Source organism: Peromyscus maniculatus, chromosome 1, assembly GCF_049852395.1.
Source record: "Peromyscus maniculatus bairdii isolate BWxNUB_F1_BW_parent chromosome 1, HU_Pman_BW_mat_3.1, whole genome shotgun sequence".
Classification (NCBI taxonomy): Eukaryota; Metazoa; Chordata; class Mammalia; order Rodentia; family Cricetidae; genus Peromyscus; species Peromyscus maniculatus.
Window position 1 is genome coordinate 16274248 of NC_134852.1, and position 10895 is coordinate 16285142.

Sequence of the window (10895 nt, forward strand, 5' to 3'; positions counted from 1 at the left end):
GACCACAACACATAGCAACATGGAGGCTATATATATAGCATGGAGGTCCCTAGAATGACTGTGGCTTATAATAAATTTTGGTTTTACTCAATTATTGAAAAAAAATACCCAAATGAATGGAAACACATGAACTATGAACCAAAGGCTGAGGGGGCCCCCAGCTGGATCTGGCCCTCTGAATAGGTGAGACAGTTGATTAGCTTGATCAGTTTGGGAGGCAACTAGGCAGTGGGTCCAAGTCCTGTGCTCATTGCATGAATTGGCTGTTTGAAATCTGGAGCTTATGCAGGACACTTGGCTCAGTCTGGGAGGAAGGGACTGGATCTACCTGGACTGAGTCTACCAGGTTGATCGCAGTCCTCGAGGGAGGATTTGCCCTGGAGGAGGTGGGAATTGGGGGTGGGCTGGGGGTAAGGGGATGAGGTGGAAGGGGAGAGAATAGGGATACCCGTGGCTGATATGTAGAACTGAATGGTATTGTAAAATAAAATAAAAATAAAATAAAATAAAAGAGGTGGAATAAATCCCTCTCAACTTAACAAAAATAAAAACCTACCAGTAAAATGAAAAAAAAAAAATTCCTCCAAAACGGCTCTGGACACTGGCTAGGCAGCCTTTGAGCAACGGAGCAGAGCGGAGCTGGCAGGAGTCAGCTGGAGCCTTGAGGAGCTCAGAATGTGGGGGCTGGTGGAGAACTAACTGCCCTTCCAGGGTCACAGCTGACAGGTCTGTGGGCCCAGCCAGGGCATGGAGTCACTTTTAGTCTGCTGCTCTTATGTACTTAAAAATCTGAGATTAATAGCAATCTTTTGCCCCCATTGTGCATGCCTGCACGTCTTCTTCATCTCCCATGCTGTTGGGTGGGACTCCCAAGACCTTCCCAGGGAGCTAAAACCTGATCAGGATCTGGCTCCAAGAATGGAATGTCACTCCCTATGTGAGGCTAACTGACAGTTTCTTGTCTATGATTACTGAGGGGAATCACAAGAAAGACTTTGATATAAAAGATTATAAAAGGTCAGTAAACTGTTATGGTTTCTTATACCTGCAAATACTGAATTTGAAAGTTAATTCTGATTGTTTTCATCTTAAAAATGGCTGATGATTAAACAGGTATGTGACTTTAAAATGTAAGCAAGCTTTAACTATATGTATGTATATATGTATGTAACTTGGATCCAACTATGTGTATATGTACAAATAATTATTGGTTTTTAAAAATATATGTAACACCTAAGTACTTATGTCTTTACCAAATGTTCAACAGTAAGTTTCTAGAAAATTTAAATAGATAACAACATATGTTTAAGATATTTGATAAATATTAAAGCTACACAACAATGCCTTTATACACAGGAATATACCTTGCTCTGGCAGCTAAACTTTGTAATTTAAGATTTACCCATGTAAAATGATAATGATTTTAAAAACATAAAAGAATCAAAGAAAACAGCTAAGGTTTACAAATAGATGGCAGAACTAAAGTTTCAAAAAAAGAGTCTAATGGACCTTGGCAGTTTTAAAATTGCCAATGTCAGGTGATGATCACTGGAAACATGAGCCAAAATAAAATAGAGCAGACAGGCTATGTGTGTGCTGCCACAGGTAGGGTCAAAGAAATCTTCCAAGCCTCTGAATGAAAGAACCAAAAAGATTATAAATGAGTCCCAGATAATAAACATTGGGATTGTTTGTATTCTGGAGCTTGGGTTTACTTTATACAGATTATGCTCCCCCTTAAAGTAAAAAAAAAGGTACTTCATTGTTATTACAGAAGACATTTGAAAGATCTTAATTCTTTAAAAACAGTTTTTATAGTTAAAAACCAATGACTTAAAAATGTTTCTCCTTACCCAAGTTACATTGGGGCTTAAGAATGCTGTCTAGCCTCCTTGTATTTGCTAAGTTTCTTAAGCTTAAGTTATTTGGATAAGCTGGTACATATATATGTCTTATATTGATGTTTTGGTTTGGTTTCTTTACTGTACCTGTATTTGATGTTAGAAGAAGCTTCACCTTAAAAGCATTGTTTTTAATAATCAGTCATGAGCAATCAAGTTTCTTTTTAATTGAAGTCAGGATAAATAAGTACTGATGTAATATTACAGAGATAAATTTACTAATTTATTCAGTCCCTTGCATATGTTTTCAGGGTTGAGCTTGAAACAAGTAGTTAGAAAAAAAAGTTTGCCGGGTCTTGGTGGTGCATGCCTTTAATCCCAGCACTCGGGAGGCAGAGTCAGGCGGATCTCTGTGAGTTCGAGGCCAGCCTGGGCTACCAAGTGAGCTCCGGGAAAGGCGCAAAGCTACACAGAGAAACTCTGTCTCGAAAAAACCAAAAAAAAAAAGTTTGTCTATTCAGACATTTGGACAGCCCTCATACTTCAGAGATCTGCAGAATATGGCATTTAAATGTTGATCTAAAAGTTTATTCTATCAGACAGGCTTCCAGATCCTAGCAATGACCCAAGGTCTCTGAAGAAGATTACATACAAGGCACCACAACGTCTCTGCCTGGATTATGACAATGCTGACCACAGGGCAAGATGCCCCAGTGCAACGCCTGCCACCAGGACCTAGCCCAGACTGTGGACAAGCAGTAGGACACTGGAATCGAGGTCAGTCTTCCGTGTCCCAATTCCACAGAAAAAGTACTCTGCCTTATGGGCCTGATGGCAGAAGAAGATTGATGTTGTTCTGACTGGTGCCTCCAATGCTATGGAGACCTGGGTAGGGATTGGTCCCTGTAATTTATGGGATTGGATGCTTCTTGGTCTGCACTCAGATATTTTTTATCCATCTCAGATCTCTGACAGTACTGATGGCTAGGCTAGCTCTAACTTTATCAGCATGGCAGCATCAGACAACCAGACCCTTCTACAAGGCCATAGCTAGCTTATTAGCTTACTTTTAAGAAAATGTTCTAAGATATAAAAATTTAAATAAGTCATAAAGATTCAGACTAAAATAAGATATGTTTCAGATTATTCTCCTGTTCTATGGTTCAGAGCTTAACATTTAGGAGTCCTGATGAGCTGGTAGAACATGACTACTTATTGTTCAGTCACGAGCTCAACATTTTAGATATCATCTAAATATGTCTAAATGTAAACCTAAAAATGCTTATCAACAGGCCAAAAATCTCTGTCCAACTTATACCTGGATTTCTGGACAGAAGAAAAAATGCCCAGATCTGTAGTTCTTGTTGGGACTCAAAGGTGAGTCTGCTTCTGCTGTTTTACAGATACCCATTACCTGCTTTGTCTACAATATAGATTTCAGTATAGATTGATAATGCTAATATATCTAAAACTTTTGTGTCATTTTGTAAGTAGGCTTCAAAGAATCAAAAGAGGCATAAAAACCTAGACCCACTTCACAAATATAGAAGGAACCCCAGATGAGTATTCCTAAAGATGGTATTTTTCCTCTCTCCTGGTCTTGGGACTACTGCTTTTCCCATTACTAAGGGTATGGACCTAAGGGTTCCAAATAAGTTCATAAATTTTAACTAGTTTAAATCTGTCTCAACAGATTTCTACTTGGCTGGCAGACACCTCCAAGTTTCAGTTGCTGACTCCACTGCTCCAGACAGCTGTGGGCTCCGGACTTGCTAGAGGCTAGCATGGACCAGCACAGCTAACATGATTCTTCTCTGTCCCAATGAGGTCAGGCAGCTACATGCTACTGACAAATGCCCCCTGCCCAGTCTTTGACCAGCTTTTCAGCCTTCTGGGAAAGGGGCCCTGATAATGGCGCCCCAATGCCAGCTCGAAGCAGTTCCAGGAGAGAATACATCGTCCCATATTCATTGTTCAAAAAAGGCTGAAATGCTGGGTCAAAAGAAAACTCTCTGGCATAGAGACAAGATGGCTAACTATACATGGACTATACATGGCCATTACAGGCCATGAGTTACTAGAATAAGCCATGAGTTACTAAATATAATACCATAATTTTAAGATTAAAATTTTCCAAAAAGAAAATGAGGGAATGAAAGACCCTAACCATTCAGGCTTATACCTCCAAGCCTCAGGAAAAGAGAAACTTCAAGCACCAGGAAATGAGAAACTAAAAATCTAGTTCCAAGAGCAAGCTGACTTAGCCGTTGTTCAATCTCCCCTGCAACCATATAACAATGTAAAAAGATTTGTGTTAAGAGATATGCTCAACTGTGACTGGGATAGTTGCAGGTGTTCCAGGAAGGACCACTGTGACCTTTGTGTAAACTCCACTCCCTGTCTTGATACCCTCCTTTGAGGTTTCAGGAAAAATGTACCTGTTGACATAACTGTACCCCCTCTGTGATCACTCTGTAACCAGACAATGATTTTATGAAATTAGCTTCTAGACATAAATCAATGAAATGACATTATGTGGAAATTGTAATCTTGTGGGGTTTGTGGGTTTTTCCTTTAAAAGCCCTTATGGGGCTGCAGTAAGATGCTGCCCTTGCTCTTAGGAGCAGAGTTTGCCCTTCTATATAGAAGCTTAATAAATCCTCATGCTATTGCATCAACTGGACTGGAGTCTGGGTTCTTGGGGCCCCCACCTCAGACACTAAACTTTGGGGTCCAACAATAATTATATTTAAAGATTAGATAGTTTCAGTTTTCCTTGTTAAGAATTTCAGAAAAGAAACTCCCTAAAGAGGTGTAAGTGTATAAATTTGAAAGATATTATAAGATAGTTCTGTTAGTAATATAAGTTAGGATAGAAAGTGAATCAGGTACATTTTGGACTTACCAAAATAGGATAGATAATGGAATATTTACTCTGAGTTTGTCAAATGCAAATGGACTAGAAATTGTTTAAGTATTCATTGTTTGTACATATTGTATATAGTTATTGTACTTATTGTATATAGTTTTTATACTAGTTATAACATTTTTTTTCTTGTTTCTTTTTATTAGAATAGAAAGAGGAAATTTGGTGATATTTTATTTGTGCTGAAATGTGACTTTTATTTGTATGTTAATAAATAAAGTTGCATGGGAATCCGAACTAAGAGCAAGACATTAAGCAGAAGTCTGGGAGTGTTAGCACACACCCTAAATCTGATCACAAGGCAGGCAAAGTCTCTGTGGGTTCAAGGACACAGGCAGCAAGGTGACACACGCCTTTAATCCCAGTACCAACCATAGAGACCTGGTGGTTTATAAAGACAGGCAGTGACGAGGAGGTCATGTGGTTGGGTTTAGAACGAATCAGAAGGCAGACCAGAAAGGTATAAAAAGAGAGGGCACAGGAAGAAGGTCTCTCTGTCTTGGAGGAAGGATGGCATCTGGTAAGAATATGTGGTCTTAGCTCTTGGCTACTGCTCTTATCTCTAGGCTTTTAACTTTTTATTTGGCTCTTGTGTTTCTTCTTTTAATAAGACTGCTTAGAATTTCTTAATTACATGCAATTGAGATTTTTGAGTGGCTGTTGAAAAAGGCATCGGAGTGCAAGTTAATTAGCACATCTAAAAAGCAAAAGAAGAATACGGATCTTTTCTCACAATTGCTTAATGGCTTTACATACTTCATAGAAGAATCCTAAATTCTGTCCATAACAAAGACTTACAGCTCAATTAAAACTCAGCAAACAAAAAACAAACAAGAACATATTAGGACAGAATCTCAAACATTTAGAAGCAGGGTGTGCACCATTCTCTTCTCCAAGGTTATAGTGATGCTCTTCATGGTTCAGTGTTTGTTTGTTTTTGTTTCTTTGAGACAGTGTTTCTCTGTATAGCCCTGGTTGTTCTGGAAGTCACTCCATAGAGCTGGCTGGCCTCAAACTCACAGATTCACCTTCCTTTGCCTCCCAAATGCTGGGATCAAAGGTGTGTGATATGACCTCCCACCAATTTTTTAAAATGTATTTATTGTTATTTACTGAGCACTGCTGTTTTGCATGCGTGTATGTCTGTGTGAAGGTCGAGACTTAACTTCACAGGCTCCATCCTAGGGTAAGGGCCACCATCTCAGACTTGACCTTACATGTTTCATCTTAGGGAAAGGATCACCTTCTTAGACCACCTGCTGTGATCAGTTCCAGGAAGAATCTCAGGAATGTGCCATGACACCTTGAACAGATACAGGGCAGAAAAGTTAAACAGGATCCAGATACTCCTGCAGACACCTGGTCTCCAGTTTATACCAGAAAGGAAACTTTAACAGAATCCAGATGCTCCTAGAGAGCTGGAAGTGGACAGAGATTCCCGGTGAGGCTGTGACTTTTCTTCCCCAAGGTTCCAACTTGGTGGTCCCCCATCCTTTTCCAAGGTGTGCATGCATTGAAGCCCCAGCCTCAGGAGAACCAGGGAGCAAGGCCCAGGCTTCAGAAGGGTGGGGGTGTCCAGCAACTTCACCTTAGTTGGTAGCGGACCTCGGAGGGCTGCCTCAGCACAATGTCAGAGCAGATACTGGCCAAGGCTGGGGCTGCTGGGACACTAGAAGACATCTGTCACGATTATCAGTCTTCACTGGAAGACCTGAATTTCAATAGCAAACCGCACATCAATATGCTGACCATTGTAGCTGAGGAGAACCTGCCCTTAGCCAAGGAAACCATCTCTGTCATTGAGGCCCAAAAGGCCAAGGCTCCTTCCTCAGAGAAACTTCCTCTTATGTACCTTATGACTTCTATTGTGAAAAATGTTGGAAAAGAGTATCTCACTGCCTTTACTAAAAATCTAGTTGCAACATTTACTTGTGTGTTTGAAAAGGTGGATGGAAATACAAGAAAAAGATTATTTAAATTACGTTTCACGTGGGATAAAATATTCCCCTTGAAGAAACTTTATGACTTGGATGTCAGAGTCAATTCAATAGATCCTGCTTGGCCTATTAAACCTCTGCTGCCTAATGTGAAGACATGTAGCATCCACGTGAATCTGAATTTTTTAAATAAATCACCTGAGGAGCCTTCAGCACCTGGTACAGTGGTCAGCTCCCCCAGTATTTCCACTCCTCCAATTGTACCTGACATACAAAAGAATCTTACTCAAGAACAACTAATTAGGCAAGAGATACTTGAAAAACAAAAACAGTTGTTAGAACTTCAGCAGAAAAACCTGGAGCTTCAGAAGGAAAAAGATGAGCAAATGAAATCATCTGAACACAGGCTGATTGGAAGTAGAAGTCAAATCATAAATGGCATTGTGCAAAAACAGGACATGGTTACACAAGAATTGGGAAAACAGGGAACAAAACCAGGGAGGTCAAGCACTCAAAAGAGATCAAGATCGAGGTCACCTAAGTCTTGGTCACCCAAAGGAAGGCAAAGAAGTATGTTTTCAACTTTGTCCTCCAAAGCTGGAAAGATGCAACAGTCAGGACTTACACAGTCACATATGGAAGAGTTCCCAGCACCTTCGAGGGAAGAAAGAAATGTTAAAAGAAGTACTAAGCAGGATGTTCAAGTTCCCAGACTGCTGAAAAACATGCATGAAGATCAGCCTCAAGAAACTGCAAGTAAACATTCTATGAAGTCAGATGCTGAGCCAAAAGAGAATATAGAGAATTGGCAAAGCTCCAAGTTGGCCAAAAGAAGAAAATCTGGTTGGGAAGAAAGTCAAAGCTTCCAACAGTGTGATGACCAGAGTAAAGCACCTCATCTAAGGCATGAGGAGAGCTGGTCAAGCACTAAAGGAATCTTGTCACCTGGAAGCCCAAAGCAGCACTATCGACCAAGGGTAGATGCCAATCTTCAGATTCCTAAAGAGATAAGTCTGGCAAGAAAGAGAGAATTCCTTCAAAGGACAAGTGAACGATTAGCTTCTGGGGAAATTTCACATGCTGAGTTCCTTGTTGTTGTGCATAAAATTCAACAGCTCTTTCAGTATCAACAAGGTGGAGGAGAGGAGCAGAGATCTCCATTCAATGATGGATTTCCACTTAAGCGACCTAGATATGAAGATTCAGACAAACCATTTATAGATGGCTCAGCATCAAGATTTGCTGCCCTTAATACAAATCAGTGGCTTACAGCTTTAGTTGAAGAGGGACCATTATTTGATGGGCCTGGTAGGCCATCTGTGAGGAGAGATGGCCCAGCCAAGATGATTTTTGAAGGACCTAGCAAATTAAGCCCTAGAATTGATGGACCTCCTACACCAGGTTCTGTTCGGTTTGATGTGTCACCAGGACAAATGGGGGGAGGAAGCCCAATGAGATTCGAAGCACCACATGGTCAGTTAGGAGGTGGGTGCCCTTTGAGATTTGAAGTTTCTCGAGGACCAGTAGCAACACCTCTGTGGTTTGAAAAGACAATTGTTCGAGGAAGTGGTGGAGGTGGAGGAGGAGGCGGCGGTGGCGGCAGTTTTCGATTTGAAAGTTCACCTAGTGTGAGTTTTAAGGGATCTACAGGTGGTTTGGGATTTGAAGGACCTGGGGGTAAGCCTGTGGGTGGTCTGAGGTCTGAAGGCCCTCATCGACAGCCTGTGGGCATTCTTAGATTTGATAATCCTCGATGTCAGCCTGTAGATAGACTTATAATTGAGGGGGGTCATGGTCCATCAGGGGCAGCAATTAGGTTTGATGGTCCTGATGGTAAGCCAGGTGGTACTATCAGATTTGAGGACCCTTTGCTACAGCAAGCTGCTGGAATGAGGTTTCAGGGTCCCCAGGGTCAGTCTGTAGCTGGTCTGAGATTGGAAGGATATAATCAACTAGGTGGGAACCTTATTTCTGAGGGACCACATGGCCAACCAGGTGTTGGGATCAGGTTTGAAGGACCTTTAGTACAAAAGGGAGGTGGAATGAGGTTTGAGGGTCCTGAACCAGGAGGTGGCCTGAGAATTGAATCACCTCTGGGTCAAGGTGGTCCACGATTTGAAGGTTGTCACTCTTTAAGATTTGATGGACAACCAGGTCTGCCATCACTTTTGCCAAAATTTGGTGGAACACAAGGCCAGCCAGGTCCTAGATTGGAAAGAACTGTTCAGCCAGGTCCACAGAGATTTGCTGGGCCACGTGGACAGCAGGTTCAACTGAGATTTGGTAGTGTACCTCAAAGATTTCATGGACCACAACAGGAGCAAGCATCAAGATCTGATATTCCAGCCGGGCAGTGGTGGCCCACGCCTTTAATCCCAGCACTCGGGAGGCAGAGCCAGGCGGATCTCTGTGAGTTCAAGGCCATCCTGGGCTACCAAGTGAGTCCCAGGAAAGGCGCAAAGCTACACAGAGAAACCCTGTCTCGAAAAACCAAAAAAAAAAAAAAAATCTGATATTCCTCTTGCTCTGCAAGGTCACCAACAAGACAATCATTGTTCACAATGGCTTGAATCTTTCAATCAGACTGGCCCATATAATGACCCACCTGTCAATGCTTTGAATGTTCCATCTCAAGGACTACAGTTCCAAAAACATGCACAAATACTTGATACACCTCAAGGACCAAATTTTAATGGACCTCAAAGCCGTGAAAACCAGAATTTCCCAAATGCTCTTAACAGAGCTTCAGGACACTATTTTGATGAAAAGAATCTTCAGAATTCTCAGTTGGGAAACTTGGGCAATTTACCTAGTCCAATGTCAGGAGGAGATGTTCAGCCATCTCAACAGGTTCTGACTGGTATTCCTCAGCCAGTAGCATTTGGCCAAGGACAACAATTGTTACCAGTTCATGCACAGAATGCAGGAACTTTTATTCAAAATCCTTCAGGAGGTCTTCCTAAGGCCTATCCTGATCATCATCTCAGTGAGGTGGATGTAAATGAATTGTTTTCAAAACTGGTAAAAACAGGAATTCTCAAATGGTCACCGCCTGATTCAGCTATAACCCAGGTAAATGAGGTTGATGCTCAGCGTCCCCCTGAAGAGGGGAAGGATCAGAATGAAGATCAAGATGCTCCAGATCTCACTCATTTTAAAACTGAAGAATTGAAACGTTATGACAGTTTCATACACCTGCTGTACACTGGGATTCAGTGTTCTTCTTGTGGAATGAGGTTTCCGACATCCCAGAGAGATGTTTATGCAGATCACTTGGACTGGCATTATCGGCAAAATAGAAGTGAGAAAGATGTTAGCAGAAAAGTCACTCATAAGCATTGCTACTACAGTTTAACAGACTGGATAGAATTTGAAGAAGTAGATCATCTGGAAGAACGCAGAAAAAGCCAGTTTTTTGAACTGGTTCATGAAGAGGTTGTCCTCAAAACTCAGGAGGCTGCTAAAGAAAAGGAGTTCCACAGTGTCCCTGCTGGACCAGCTGGAGCACTTGAGAGTTGTAAAATCTGTCAAGAACAATTTGAACAGTCCTGGGATAGAGAAGAGGAGGAATGGCACTTAAAAAATGCTATTGGAGTAGACGGAAAGATTTACCATCCATCGTGTTATGCAGGTGACCAAAATACATCTTCTTTTGCTTGTACACCATCTGCCATCAAGATGCCAGTTGAAAACCCTTCTAACGTTATGTTGAACATTGTCAAAAATGAATTGCAAGAACCCTGTGAAAGTCCCAAAGTTAAGGAAGAAACAATTGATGCCCCACCAGCCTGTTCAGAAGAAAGTGTAGCAACAACCACTGACATTAAAACAGAAAATGATACAGTTGAGTCAGTTTAAAAAAAATGAGACAGTATGGTTTTGTATTTGTAACAAAAGCTGCTGTTGGATCTAGACGTTCAAGAATTTTTTATGTACTTATAGACATCTATCTCTATAAATTGTCTAGCTGAGGCAGGGCCTTCAGCTATCATTTGGTTTATAAATGGGTTTTAGTATTTGCATTTCCTACTGCCTGCACAGTTTCAGTTGCTTGTTGTGGGAAAGTTCTCTAGATGAGTGCAAATTTAACCAAATGAAATTGTTGTGTAAAACTGTATGATTTTCACTTGTGAACTGCAAATTAAAAATAAATATATTTGCTATAAAAGAAACCTGTAAACTGGATTTTAT

At 41.1% G+C, this 10895-nt stretch overlaps 1 pseudogene; it reads left to right on the forward strand.

Annotated features, from left to right (window-relative positions):
- Nucleotides 1-6394: 6394 nt before the first annotated feature.
- On the forward strand, nt 6395-10562 carry LOC102916317 (pre-mRNA cleavage complex 2 protein Pcf11 pseudogene; annotated as a pseudogene).
- Nucleotides 10563-10895: the final 333 nt, after the last annotated feature.